The sequence below is a fragment of the Perognathus longimembris genome, chromosome 21 (genome assembly GCF_023159225.1).
Source record: "Perognathus longimembris pacificus isolate PPM17 chromosome 21, ASM2315922v1, whole genome shotgun sequence".
NCBI classification, from domain to species: Eukaryota; Metazoa; Chordata; class Mammalia; order Rodentia; family Heteromyidae; genus Perognathus; species Perognathus longimembris.
This window is the reverse complement of record NC_063181.1, coordinates 33,393,364-33,408,200: the sequence shown is the minus strand read 5'-3', so window position 1 is coordinate 33,408,200 and position 14,837 is coordinate 33,393,364. Positions and strand designations below refer to the sequence as shown.

The 14,837-nt window shown below is 43.3% G+C and overlaps 1 protein-coding gene across 4 annotated transcripts in view; it reads right to left on the bottom strand.

Annotated features, from left to right (window-relative positions):
* The window catches only part of Nsd3 (nuclear receptor binding SET domain protein 3), a 120,455-nt gene extending 109,218 nt beyond the window's left edge, over positions 1–11,237 (bottom strand). For 3 of the 4 annotated variants that reach the window (XM_048330279.1, XM_048330280.1, XM_048330281.1), the window contains exon 1: positions 10,764–11,237. The gene's annotated coding sequence lies outside the window, so the exon portion shown is untranslated. The remainder of the gene's footprint in view (positions 1–10,763) is intronic. The other variant, XM_048330282.1, reaches the window with a different exon arrangement.
* Between the last annotated feature and the right edge of the window lie 3,600 nt (positions 11,238–14,837).

The window sequence follows — 14,837 nt, the reverse complement described above, 5'->3', positions numbered from 1 at the left end:
CACACACAAATACATACATAACATACATACACAAATGGGTCCATAACAAACTATCAGGGCCATCAGTCTTTCCTAGAAGAATTATATGTATGTGTTCATATGTGTATACACACATGTATATGCATCTCAATACTTTTACTGGTCAAATATATTCTAATGATCAAGGTTTAATTGTACAGACAGTAACAACATACAGGTGACTAATAGATCATGCTTACTTTATACATAAAGCCAAATTTAGGTTTATCTAAAATGATATCAAGGGGTTGGGGATATGACCTAGTGGCAAGAGTGCTTGCCTCATATACATGAAACCCTGGGTTCAATTCCCCAGCACCACATATACAGAAAACGGCCAGAAGTGGCGCTGTGACTCAAGCGGCACAGTGCTAGCTAGCCTATAGCAAAAAAAAAAAAAAAAAAAAAAAAAAAAAAAAGCCAAGGACAGTGCTCAGGCCCTGAGTCCAAGGCCCAGGACTGGCAAAAATAAATAAATAAATAAAGCATGCTCTGTTTCATTAGGAGAAAATTCATTAAAAAATAAATAAAATAGGGCTGGGAATATGGCCTAGTGGCAAGAGTGCTTGCCTCCTACACATGAAGCTCTCCATTCGATTCCCCAGCACCAATATATGGAAAACGGCCAGAAGGGGCGCTGTGGCTCAGGTGGCAGAGTGCTAGCCTTGAGCGGGAAGAAGCCAGGGACAGTGCTCAGGCCCTGAGTCCAAGGCCCAGGACTGGCCAAAATAATAATAATAATAAAAAATAAATAAACAAATAAAATGATATCAAATCATGCTTACACATATATTTAATTAAATATATACATGTATCTTACAGACTGACAATATATTGGGCTGAGAATATGGACTAGTGGTAGGGTGCTTGCCTTATGTACATGAAGCCCTGGGTTTGATTCCTCAGCACCACATCTATAGAAAAAGCCAGAAGGAGTATTGTGGCTCAAGTAGTAGAGTGCTAACCTTAGAGCAAAAAGAAGCCAGGGACAGTGCTCAGCCCCCGAGTCCAAGCCCCAGGACTGGCAAAAAAAAAAAAAAAAAGATTGACAATATATGTTACAGATTGAAAATAATTACTATATCTACAGGGAAAAAATTAGAAAAATATATCTAATCTTCATTGGAAGTTAAGAAAATACCTACTGAATTACAGAAAGGAAGTCAAGATGTAGTAGAACAAAGTGAGAAGGTTCTTACCACATTTAATGGGAAACACTATATTCTAATGAATTTGGATCTACAGAGACCATTTTAAGGAGAGATGTATGAAACTGTCAGGATTATAATGACTAAGGCTTTGATTTATGTATGCAAATGAATTATAAAAATGTCTCAAAGTGGGCTGGGAATACGGGCGAGTGGCAACAGTGCTTGCCTCCTATACATGAAGCCTTGGGTTCCATTCTCCAGCACCACATAGGGCCAGAAGTGGCGCTGTGGCTCAAGTGGCAGAGTACTAGCCTTGAGCAAAAAGAAACCAGAAACAGTGTTCATTCAGGCCCTGAGTCCAAGCCCAGGACAGACAAAAAAAAAAAAAAAAGTCTCAAAGTTCACATGGAAGTTGTATGAAATACTATATTTACCAGATTTGGGGTTTTTTTTGGGGGGGGGGGAGGTGGAGGATGCAGGAGGTGACATTAAACTTTCTCTACTCCTAATATCCTTGAAAGTCAACATGGAACCTTTCCAAACAGGTAAGAAAACAATCTAAAGCCAGGCACGGGTGGCTCATGCCTGTAATCCTAGCTACTCAGGAGGATGAGATCTGAGGACCACGGTTCAAAGCCAGCCTGGGCAGGAAAGTTCATAAGACTTTTATCTCCAACTAACCACCAAAAAAACAGAAGCAGGGCTGTGGCTCAAAGTGGTAGAGTGCTAGCATTGAGAAAAAAAGCTCAGGGACACACACCCAGGTGCTGAGTTCAAGTCCTATGACCAAAAAAAAAAAAATCTAGAAAGCTAGGGAAGCATAATCCAGTAAATTTCCCTACCTTCTGAAGAAATCTGGCTTACCTGGACAAATTACTGGAAAAGTAAAACTCGAGGGCACCAAGGATGAAGGGTCAAATACAGATTACCAGTACTATTATTTCTCAGGCTTAGACTTTTTGAATAGTTCCAATCTTGAAAGTGAGAAAGTCAAATTGGTTTTATGAAATAGCATGTTTAAGTTAAAAGATGAACAATAGGGGCAACCTGGAACACTCTTCAAGATGCACTGTATTCATAAACTGACGTATTGAATTGAAACTCCTTTGTATAATTAATTACACACACACACACACACACACACACGAATGAATATTAATCCAAAAGCAAAAATCACCAAATGAACAACACAAACTTAGAACAAACAGTATAAAATGAAACTTCCTTGCAGGATTCAGCACTATTTTTTGTAATGTACTTTTCAAATAAGAAACCAAACTACCAGCTGCCTACACTCATTGTCAGGAAGTGGCTTCTTTTTTTTAATTACCCAGACATCCCTTCTTACAATAACAATTAAAAACTGGTTATTCCATTTATAGAGATGGGAGTGTAGCTCAGTAGTACAGTATATACTTACCATTATATGAAGGATGCCTGAATTGCATTCCAGCACTCAAAGAAATGAACAAAAAGCAGTTTATTCCATTTTTATATTTGCTGGAGCCTTATGAGTACAAAATTTTTCAGGCTTTTCTGATTTTAGAAAAGGACATCAATATTCTTAATCCTAAAGCCCAATGGCCACCAATGAAATAGCAGATAAAGCAATGAAGCTACCTCTAAGGCTTTTCTTTTTTCTTTTTTGGCCAGTCCTGGGGCTTGGACTCAGGGCCTGAGCACTGTCCCTGGCTTCTTTTTGCTCAAGGCTAGCACTCTGCCACTTGAGCCACAGCGCCACTTCTGGCCGTTTTTTTCTGTATATGTGGTGCTAGGGAATCGAACCCAGGGCCTCATGTATACGAGGCAAGCACTCTTGCCACTAGGCCATATCCCCAGCCCCCTCTAAGGCTTTTCTTAAAGGGCAATACTTTGTGATATTAAATTCCTAATCACTTGTTTCTACTGTACATTGGCCTTTATGTGCTTTTCTTGATTGTATCATACTAAATAGCATACAAAAGGCTTTATACTGGGGCTGGGGATATGGCCTAGTGGCAAGAGTGCCTGCCTCGGATACACGAGGCCCTAGGTTCGATTCCCCAGCACCACATATACAGAAAACGGCCAGAAGCGGTGCTGTGGCTCAAGGGGCAGAGTGCTAGCCTTGAGCGGGAAGAAGCCAGGGACAGTGCTCAGGCCCTGAGTCCCAAGGCCCAGGACTGGCAAAAAAAAAAAAAAAAAAAAAGGCTTTATACTGTTTTTAAAGTTTCTGCTTGTTTTTTACATTCAGTTTTCACAAGTTACCACAGCAATAAGAACTTGGTCAATACAAAAATAAATGACCACCATACCATCTTGGCAGTGGGCTAACCACTAGACAGGTCTCCATATGATCTTTCATTCTCAAATCAATTTGGTCAACTATAGTTTGTCTACAAAAATCCTGGAAGCCACTTATTTCTTAGATTTAAAATACCTACCTACATGTTTTAGGAAGTATGGATGTAATTTACATCAAAATAAGAAAAGCACTAACTTATGGTAGAAAAATAATTATTTAATGTCTAATTATCTATTAAAATAAAAATATAAGCTATTTAGAAAGAGTCAAGACACACACATACTTAAAAAAAAAAGTAGCTAGGTACTGGTGGCTCATACCTATAATCCTAGCTACTCAGGAGGCTGAGATCTGAGGATCGTGGTTCAAAGCCAGCTGGGGCAGGAAAGTCTGGGAGACTCTTATCTCCAATTAACCACCAGAATACTGGAAGAACTAGTACTGTGGCCTAGAGTAGTAGAGGACTAGCTTTGAGCAGAAGAGCTCAGGGACAGTGCCCAGGTCCAGAGATCAAGTCCTGCAACCAACAAAACACTACCACCACCAACAAAAGGTAAAAAGAAAAAGTACTTTTTTAAGTAGTCTGACTAAAATCTGAAAACCTATCCTATATATCATGATACTCTTCTTGGTCTGCGGAGCCTCTGAAATCTCAATTTTTTTTTTTTTTTTTTTTTTTGTCCAATCCTGGGGCTTCTTTTTGCTCAAGGCTAGCACTCTGCCACTTGAGCCACAGCGCCTCTTCTGGCCATTTTCTGTATATGTGGTGCTGGGGAATCAAACCCAGGGCCTCATGTATATGAGGCAAGCACTCTACAACTAGGTCATATCCCCAGCCCCTGAAATCTCAATTTAACTCATTACTCAATTAAATAATTCTTGTGCTTTCCAAATTCACTTTTTAAAAAAAAAGGTAAGTTATATGGAAATTCTATCAAATGTGCCATATAGTGTTATATATTGGTAAAACAGAAACTATACATACATAACTTTAAAATTTTTTCCTATTCATTTTCTCCTTATAATCTTGAGATCCACATCTAAAACTTAAAAATAAGCTAAAGCTCCTTCAAAGAGCATTTTCAAATTTAATCTTATTAATAAGCAGATATATATGTGTGTATATATATATATATATATATATATATATGCTTTAGGAGTTACAACACATTCACCCTAAAAACTGAATGTTGGGCACAAGTGGTTCATGTCTGTAATCTTACAAAGACTGTGAGACTCTTACCTCCAAATAAGCACCAAAAAGCCAGAAGTGCAGCTGTGGCTCAAGTAACAGAAAAAACTAAGGAACAATGCTAAGGTCTTGAGTTCAAACCTCAACACACACACACACACACACACACACACACACTGAATGTTCACTAAATTAATAAAATTTGCTTTTTACCTTCTTTTCATGCCATACTGTGCAAACACAAAATACTACACAAATGTTTAAAGTACTTATTAAGTATTTAAGGTCAATAGCAAAAGTGAAAACTATAAACCTAAAAAAAATATTATATGGTCTCAGCATAATCTTTTTCTTAAATGAACCCTTATTAATATTTATAAAAAGATCAGCCTGCAGAAATAAAGCTCACTATTCATTTAAAAACAACTACTGGATATGTTGTTTATTAACAAAGAAATAAATCATCTTAGTTGCTCCTTCAAAAAAGTAAATAGATGTCTTTTCTTTTTTCCTAAAGTAAAATGAAGACCAGCATTGCATTGAGAAACCGTTTTTATGAATAGGAAATTCCAATTTTTTAAACTTTAATAGTTTTAATTTCTCTAGTATCTACAACATATTGGGCAAGACTTAAAAGAGCCCATTTAGTATCCATGGTAATCTACTTTCTTCTTATAGGCAAAAATAATTTAAATAAACAGTAATCAACAATGTAGTCTAAGATTCAGCTCCTTTTCTTTCTTTTTTGCCAGTCCTGGGCCTTGAACTCAGGGCCTGAGCACTGTCCCTGGCTTCCTTTTGCTCAAAGCTAGCACTCTGCCACTTGAGCCACAGAGCCACTTCTGGCCATTTTCTATATATGTGGTGCTGAGGAATCGAACCTAGGGCTTCATGTATGTATATGTGGCAAGCACTCTTGCCACTAGGCCATATTCCCAGCACCTTATTTTCAATTTGTTATTTTTAGCCCATTTTACCAGTTTCAAGTTTCTTTCCAACAGAGTGATTGGACCTTTGATTTCTTTTCCACTTCATTGTTATCTTATTGTATTGACAATTTTATTAAAGTAGAATTTTTTTTTTGCCAAAACCGCTTCATTACACAAAACACAAACTTGAAAAAAAAACTTGGACACAGACCAAGTACTGTGGCTCACATCTCTAATCCTAGCTACTTAGAAGGCAGCGCAGGGGCTAATGCAGACAATACCCCATCTCAACTAATAAAGCCGAGAATGGTGGCCTGTGCCTGTCATCCCAGCCTTAAGGGAAGTAGAAATAGAAGCATTGTGGTCCAGGCATAAATGTGAGACTTTAACCTCAAAAACACCAAAAAAAAAAAAAAGGCGGGTACAAGGAACTCATAGGCTGAGAGCCAGAAGGTCAAGGTTTGAAGCCAGAAAAGTCCTTGGGATTCTATCTCCAAAATAACCAGCAAAAAATCAAACTGAAAGCATGCTCAAGTAAGCAAGCAAAGTGAGTCTGAGACTCTGAACTGGAGATGGGGATGGAGATAGAGGATGGGGGAGGGGAAGGAGGGAGAGGAAGAAAAGGAGGAGAAAAAGGAGGGAAAAAAATTATTAAAAAGCGAGAAGGGCGGAAGTGGCACTATGGCTCAAGTGGTAGAGCCTGGCCTTGAACACAAAGGCTCAGGGACAGCAGCATCCAGGCCCTGAGTTCAAGCCCCATGACTGACAAAAACAAAACCAAAACTGAAAAGTGAAAAGGGCAGGGGCTGGGAATGTGGCCTAGTGGTAAAGTGCTCGCCTCGTTCAATTCCTCAGTGCCACATATATAGAGAAAGCCGGAAGTGGCACTGTGGCTCAAGTGGTAGAGTGCTAGCCTTGAGCAAAAAGGGACAGTGCTCAGGCCCTGAGTCTAAGGCACGGGGCTGGCAAAAAATAAAATAAAATGAAAGATAACTTGGCTTCAATTCTTTCAGGCACCTAAGAATATTTTGTACATATGATACATGTGGGAAAAGTTGAACAAAGTATAAAATATAACCAGGACGTTGTGCTTAGCAAGCAAGCACTTTGCCACTGAGCTACATCCAGCCCATTCCCTTTCAACTCATACTTAACCTGGCTAACCCTGGGTATTTTTTTCCTCCTTGCCTTCAGCTTTCAAGCAGCTCAAACACTTGGGACTTCCAAGGGAGTAACTGATGTGATACAAAGACCCAAGGAACAAATCAGTCACCAAATTATTAGACTTAACATTTGTAGATCTGCTTTCTCTCTAATGAAAGGTAAATCAGACTATCTTTCATTTACACAAATTGTTAGAAATGCAATTTAAGGTCAACTGATTACTTAAAATAGTAAGAGCCATTAATCTAAATAATAATATTACACATAATGAAATGATATATGACCTTAAACTGCAGGACCAGGTGTGCTGGTGCTCTCACTTGCCTACTACAGGCAAGGCCCTAAGTCCAATTCCCAGTATCTTACCTCCCCCAAAGAGCAAATGCAGACAGTATGACCCCCTCATATGTATTTTAAGAGAGACAGACATGTAAATGCACAGAAATTTCCTAGGAGGCCATGCAAGCAACTTCAAAGTAGTTATGGTGGTAATTAGGAGTATTATTTACTTCTTAGCTTCCTATATTTGAATATTTCTTAAATAACAAGCATGTATTCTTATGTTTTTAAAAAAGAAACTAAAAGAAAAGGTTTGTGGATCTAAGTCCTATAATTAGAAAAGATCTGGACTCAAGTACTGACTTTACTGTTTAAATGCTTAATAACATTTGTGGTATTACCTAACCTTGGTTTCTCCATTTGTAAAGAGTTGAAAAGTACTAACAACATAAACTTTTGGGAGCAAAGAAGAAATCAGATATGTAAGACTCAGCACAGTACAAGAAGAAAACTATTAGCAGCTGTTATGTGGTTATTATGACTATCATTATAAACTCCAGAAGCTACTATCTTTACAATCAGATTGGACAGTTGATTCAAAATCATCAATCAGGTGCTGGGTATATGGCCTCCTGGTAGAGTGCTTGCCTCATATACATGAAGCCCTGGGTTCGATTCCTCAGCACCACATATATAGAAAAAAAGCTGAAAGTAGTGCTGTGGCTCAAGTGGTAGAGTGATAGCCTTGAGCAAGAAGACAGGGACAGTGCTCAGGCCCTGAGTTCAAGCCTCAGGAATGGCAAAAAAAAAAAAAATCATCTATCATGCAGGTAACTATTTTCCTTTATCCAAAACTCTATGAAGGTCATCAGTTTTAAGAGCATTTGTTAATTTGAGGTTTAAAAAAGTTAATTTGTACTGATAGCTCACATCTCTAATTCTAACTACTTAGGAGGCTGAGATCTGAAGATAGAGGTTTGAAGCCTGTGGGGTCAGACAAATCAGAGACTCTTATCTCCAATTAACCAGTAAAAAGGCTGAACTGGAGGTGCTGTTCAAGTGGCAGAGTGCCAGTCATGCGCAAAAAAAAAGCCAAGTGAGAGTATTGGCCCTGTGCTCAACTCCCAGTAACAGGTGCACAGCACACACACCACCACCCTCAAGTGGTAGATCCTGAACTGTGAGCGAGCAAGCTAAGTTAGCAACAGGCCTTGAGTTCAAACTCTAGTACCAACAACACCAAAAAAGGTGAGCATAGTAATCTTAATTAAGTAAATACCATTTCATCAGAAAGGAGCCAGAATACTGAACATGACTCATTCAAGCTTCCAGCCGGATTTTTTTTCTAGTTTAATATACAATGATTGTTCATTTTCCTAAAATTTGTGGTAATGATAGTTCATTGCACATAGTCTGCCAACTAATTACAAATAACATGTCCATTGAGTGGGAAATAGAAATGAGAAATCTCTGTAAAAATAAATTCCAAAAAAAATCATGTTGATTGGAGCAGGTCTTCACAGAATATCACAAAATACAGCCTTAATATTATCAAATCAAAACAGTCCAAGTTATCAATCTACTCTTTACACTAAGTGTACTCTCAGAAAGTACCATTCTGACACTATCCAATTTAATTTTTTACCAAACTAAGAACACATCCTAAACTCTGTAACAACTGATGGGACATTAATATTAAGTCAATATCTAGTATAAGTGAATTGATCCCATCATACTAGAATTTTAATAGGACTTGCACTATTATAAGAATTTCACTACCAATGTGATGGTTTAAAGTATGTATTACCCCACTACAGCTATACATATATATATATATATGCACACACATATATATAAAAGGTCAGGTATACATTTAATCCTTCTAAATATGAAAATAAAACAGACTCCACCTGATACCAATTTATCTATTGTAAGATAGGCTTTAAACCTCTGTAATACTACTTCAAATCACCCAAGTAGCTTCCCTGCAATAAAGAATTACGGTAACTTTCCTGAGAGTGAACTGACTTTCCACTAAAATAAAAAAATTCAGAAGAATAAAGGAAAGGTTATAAAAATAAAGAACTACATGCCTACTATACTGCTCCACTGGCATTTGGGACAGTATGCTGAGCTAGCTACAAGAAAGCAGAGACAGGGCAAAAAGAGTGGTTGTTTTTTTTTTAAGCACTATTCTTATCACACCCATCACCTTATAACTAAAAGCTATCAGAAACACGTTTAAAATGCACACGTTTCTAATTTTCCAACACTCAAAATACAGCCAGCAGATAAGCACCCACAGGCAATCTTCCTGCCCCTACTCACCCCCACACAGTGCTTTTGCCAAGAGCACAGCCCCAAGTAAAATAACCGATGCAATTTCCTTGTTTACTTAAAGAATTGCAGAAAACATGTTGACTGCTTCAGAGGCTTCTGAAACCAATCAATATTCAAAAAGACTTTTCACAATCATGTTTTAAATTAGAAGAGAAGTAACGATTCGGCTAGTAAAAATCTAGTTTTAGATTTATTAAAATATTTTAATTTTATACTGCAGCACATCAGAATGCCTGGTTTGCAACCAGTAGGAAAAGGGAAGAGAGGGGGAAGCAGCAAAACACACAAGATGGAAAACACCAGTATATCCTTCAGTGGTTATGGATAACTGTGAATGACCCAAGAGGTAAGGGAAGAGTTCATGGATAGAAAGAAGGGGGAAGGGAGAGTAACTGGGTAAGCTCGCCCTCCTCCAGACTCACACTGATGTCGGGAGGAAAAGGAATTTATTTACACTGCAGTGCCTGGCAGCAAACATGGCTGCCCCTGCCCCTTTTAAATCTGAATAGTCTTCCCTCCTTCACCCAAACCATCAAATTACGGCCATGCCTCTCCCTGTCTGCCTACCATAACACAAACACATCTTCTCTTCCCTCAAAACAGTAACACCCACATCTCCCCCGTTTCACAACAATTTACAACCCCATAACCACTAGCTTCTCTGTTCTCTGGCCTTGAAATAAAAGGCATCATAACATACAGAAATATAGGAACAAAAGGCTTTCCCCTTCGAACACTTTAACTACCACCATCCTCTTCTTTTCCTCCCACTCAGTGACGCTTGGTGGATCGTTCCCATCCCTTCCAACATTCAGTTAAACCTTTCCTACCCCAATCGTGTGTCTTCCAGTTTTCTGCATCTATTTCCTATCTCCATACTGCATCCTGCCTCAATCATTTCTCATCCCTTTCTCGATTTATCTTTTTCTCCACTTTGATTCCCCCCTTTCTCCTTGGATTTCCAGGAGATACCCCACTTCTCCATCCAACGTCCCCCAGACTCTTCCAGTTCCCACACTCCGCCCCGACCCCTGTATTTCGCAGTCCACCCAGGTCTCGAATCGCCACAGCTAACTCTTCTCCCCTTTCCCTGCCCCTCCCCGGTTCCCACCGATATCCCCGCCCCCATCCCACCTCTACTCCCAATTCCCAGCCCAGCCACTACACCACTCAGCCCCAGCCCACCTCCCCTGCCCCACCCCCCAATTTCCACACCCCCCACCTTGCCATCTGCTCTGCCTCCCAAGACTCCCCACGAACGCTTCCAGACCACCGCTCCGCCCGTCCCCGAGTCCGGCTCCCTATGGGTGCCCCATGCCTAGGTCGCCCCCACCCCACCGATTGCTCCTCAACCCCCTCCTGGCCCCACACAGATGCACACGCATCTTCACACGCACGCACTTTACCTTCAGTTTGTTCCATTCTAACCCCCGGCCGTGTCAGTGCGATCACAGGAGAGACACGGAGGCCCGGAGTCAGGCGAGGGTGCGGGCAGCTGCCGGGGCCGACGGGGTAGGAGACGGAACCAAGCTAGGCCGCATGAAATCCCCGGACTAAATTTCCCCCGCGCCGGGCGCCTCTGCCATGGCGGCCCGCACCGACGTGGGCCACGGCCGGCCCGGGCCGGCCGCGCTGCGGGGTGGAGGAAGGCTGCGGGCGGTGGAGTGGGAAGGAAGGCGACGGGACGGGGGCCGCCGCGCAGCCGCTGGTGCCGGAGCAGAGCGTGTGGCGGGCGGCCCGACAGGGCAGTAGGGTCCTCGGGGTTCCACACAGAACCTATGCACCTCTCCGCGGCGTCCCGCGCACAGCCCCGTCGGCCCCCGCCTCCGCGCCTCGGTGCCTCAGCGCCTCCGTGCCGCCGCCCGCTCGCGCTCCCGCCGCCGCCGCCGCCGCGCACAAAGCCCCCCCACCCCGGCTCTCGGGGCGCCGCCGCCAAATCCTCAGCCTCTCATTGGCCGCGGGCCGCGGTGCCTGCCGGGAAATGCAGTCCCGGGTTCGGGGCGCAGGGGACGAAAGGAGGAAGAGGCCCGGGTGAGACGCGCGGCGGGGGAGGGGAGGGGACTGAAGGGGAGGGAGCCGAAGCCCGAACCAGAAAGGCGAGCGCGCGTGAGCGTCCGGACCGGACGCGGCGCCGCGGGCTGTGAGGCAAAGGGACGGCCCAGGACTGGGCGAAAGGGTCGGACGCCGGACCGGACGGAGGACGGGCGAGGCGGGCCGGGGCTGGGCCTGCCTGGGGAAGCCGCGCTCGCGCCTGTTAAACACGAGCGCCTGTCGAGCGCCTCGGGTCCCCTCGGAGTGGCCCCGCTCCACTGATCCTGAATGTGGGGAGGACGCCGCCCGCGAGCGCTCGCGACCGCCCGCTCCCAGAGACCCCCGAGCGGGCGGGATCGCGCCGCCCCGGCTGTCGGTCCGACAGCTGTCAGAAGAGAGTGCCCGACCCCGAGGGGCGGCCTGCGGGGACCAGGCTAGCGACCCGGGCCTGTGCCGCCTGGGAAGCCCCGGGGCGGCGACGGCTTCCCTTTCGGGAAGCGCCGGGACCTCCTGGGCCGGCGTCGGGCCGCCCGCCTCCTTCCTGCTCGCCCCGCGGCCCGGAGGCTTGTGGGTAACCCGGAGGACGTCAGCGCGGCAGCACCCCGGGCCGCGGGGGACCCGGAGGGCTCCGCGCCCGTCCCGTGCGGGGGCCCCGGGGCGCTCCAGCCGGCCCTGCGCGCGGGGTGACCGCTCTCGCTCGGGCAGGTCCCCGGTGGCTGACTCGGGGAGAGCCCCGCAAGGGCGTGCAGACCGAGTGGCACTTCCTGGGGCCCGGTGGTGATGACTTAGAGCGCGGCAGCACGGAGACACCCACGCGCCGGGGAAACACGGGCGTCAGCCAGCCCGGGAAGCCTGCGCGTTCCGCTCTCCCCTATTCTCTGTAGACCAGGTTCTGTTCAGCTGATCTGGCACCATTACAAGAAATTCCTAATATCTTTATCACTAGATAGGCTCAAGTTACAATCTTATTTCAGTGGAGGGAAGGTGGCAGAAAAATGGAGGTGAGGGGGGAACAAGTTTGACAAGAAATGTACTCACTACCTTAGGGATGTAACTGTGACTCCTCTGTACATCACCTGGACAACAAAATTAAATTTAAAAAAGATTTTTATTTTAGTAGCCCTACAGGGGTTTGAGCTCAGGGCTTACCATTTTTTGTCGTTTCTGGGGTTTGAACGTAGGGCCTACCATTTGCATAGCTGGTACTCTACTGCTTGAGTCACACCTCCAGGTTTGCTTTCGCTGTTTAATTACTTTGGAGAGGGAGTGATGGAGTCTAATGAAGGTTTCTGTCGCAACTGGCCAAGGATTGATTACAAGTATGAGTCACCAGCACCCTGCTTAGCATAATTCATAAAATGCTAATGATGATACTGAGAATTAGGAATCCCTATTACTACTTTCTCCACTAAAAAAAAAAAATGTTTTAATGTACTTTGAGATGGGACTTGCTATGTTGCCCGGGTCTCCAAATACTAGCACTCCTCTTGCCTCAGCCTCCACAGTGCTGGGACTATAAACAATGTCAAGGGCCTCTGTATAAGACCAAAAGTTAAAGGAATTAATAAAATCCACAGTTTCCGTTATAAAGATGTCTTTTTCAAAAACAAATGGCCAGATTACCAGTGACTCCTGATTGTAATCCTGGCTACCCGGGAGGCTGTGATTAAGAATTGCAGTTCAAAGCCAGCCCAAACAGACAATTCCATGAAACTCATCATCAATTAACAAAAAGCAGGAAGTGGTAGAGCACCAGCTTTGAGTGTACAGGCACAAAAATAAATACATAAATACAGATGGTCAGGGAAGCCACCTGAACCTAGTTTGACTCTGTTTTCTGCAGAAGTAAATTGGTCTTCCTCCACCCTCTATATGATCCTCTTCTACCTTCCTGTAACCTTCTTTGTTGATAAACTGTTCCTTTGATCTGGCACCTCAAGTTTCCCCTTAAGAAGTTGGTAAATTGTACCCAGAGATTTAATTTTAGCCTACTTTTAGTAACTGTGCTGACAACAAAAATCTAAAATTGAAATTATGTGAAGTGATGCAGTGTCTCCCTGAAAACACTGGCGAACAGCTTTTCTTTGACCTGAAGCCATTCTTAGGGAAATAGGAACTAATAATAATTCACATTTTTTTCAGCATCCAACATCTTCCATAGACATTAAACAGCTCGTCAAGCTAAATCCAGGGCTAGGAATATGGCCTAGTGGTAGAGTGCTCGCCCCATATACTTGAAGCCCTGGGTTTAATTCCTCAGCACCACATATATAGAAAAAGCCAAAAGTGTCACTGTGTCTCAAGTGGTAGAGTGCTAGCCTGGAGCAAAAAGAAGCCAGGGATAGGACTCGGGCCCTGAGTTCAAGCCCCAGGACTGGCGAAAAAGAAAAAAAAAAGATTAATCCAACATAATTCTCAGAGCCAGAATTATGGAGAAACTTTTTTGAAGATTATATACAAAAACTGTATCAAAATTCTTATACCAAAGGCCAAAGACATTGCAAGCCTGGAAAAGGTAGACATTGCTTTGAACAAATAGTAAGAAAGATTCTTAACATATTCTGTTTTTGGTGCTGAACTCAGGGCCTGGGTGCTGTCCCTGAGCTCTTTTGCTCAAGGATAGTGCTCTACCACTTGAGCTACAGCTCCACTTAAGATTTTGGGGTTGTTAAAAAGAGTCTGGCTTCAAACCCCAATCCTTAGCTTCCTGAGTAGCTAAGATTACAGGCATGACCCACCAGTGCCTGCATTTAAAAAAAAAAAAAAAGAATTGCTAACATATGGCTATAGTAGAAAACCTAGCTAATCTTTCCATTTTATGTTATCCAACGCAGGCAGAAAATACTGAAGAAGAAAAAACTAAGTTGGGGTGTGGCTCTTGGTGGAGTGCTGCCTGGCAAAGATAAGTCCCTAAGTTCAAACCTTAAGTATTGCCATACAAAAAAGGAAGGGGGGGGGGGGAGAAAAGAGGGGGAGGGGAGAGAGACAGAGAGAGCCATATATATTAGAGAGACAAATGGTGCATGTTTTCTCTAAAACACACTGGGACATAATATACAGGACTCTAGGCATTCATACCCAGTGAAGCCAAAGGAGGATATTCAGTGGAAGGATACAAAGGCCCAATGCCTATGTGTCTTTGACAATATAAAATAATATTTATGGAAATGAACTCCAGGAATTGGAAACAGGAGGCTTTTTTCTTTGTTGCTGTTTTTATTTTCTTAGTTCATTTGTCTGTCTTTGGGAGGACAAGGGGGGACACAGAAATGGAGTGACAAAGGGTGAACAAATGCAGCAGTGGTACTCACTAGACACTATGTTGAAAATGAACCATACAACTTATATGTAGGGACAGGAGGAACAAACTGGGAGAAAGCCAGGGAAGAGGGGTGTGTGTCCAAAAGAAAATGTATTCATTACCTGAATTATATAATTGTGATCCCTCT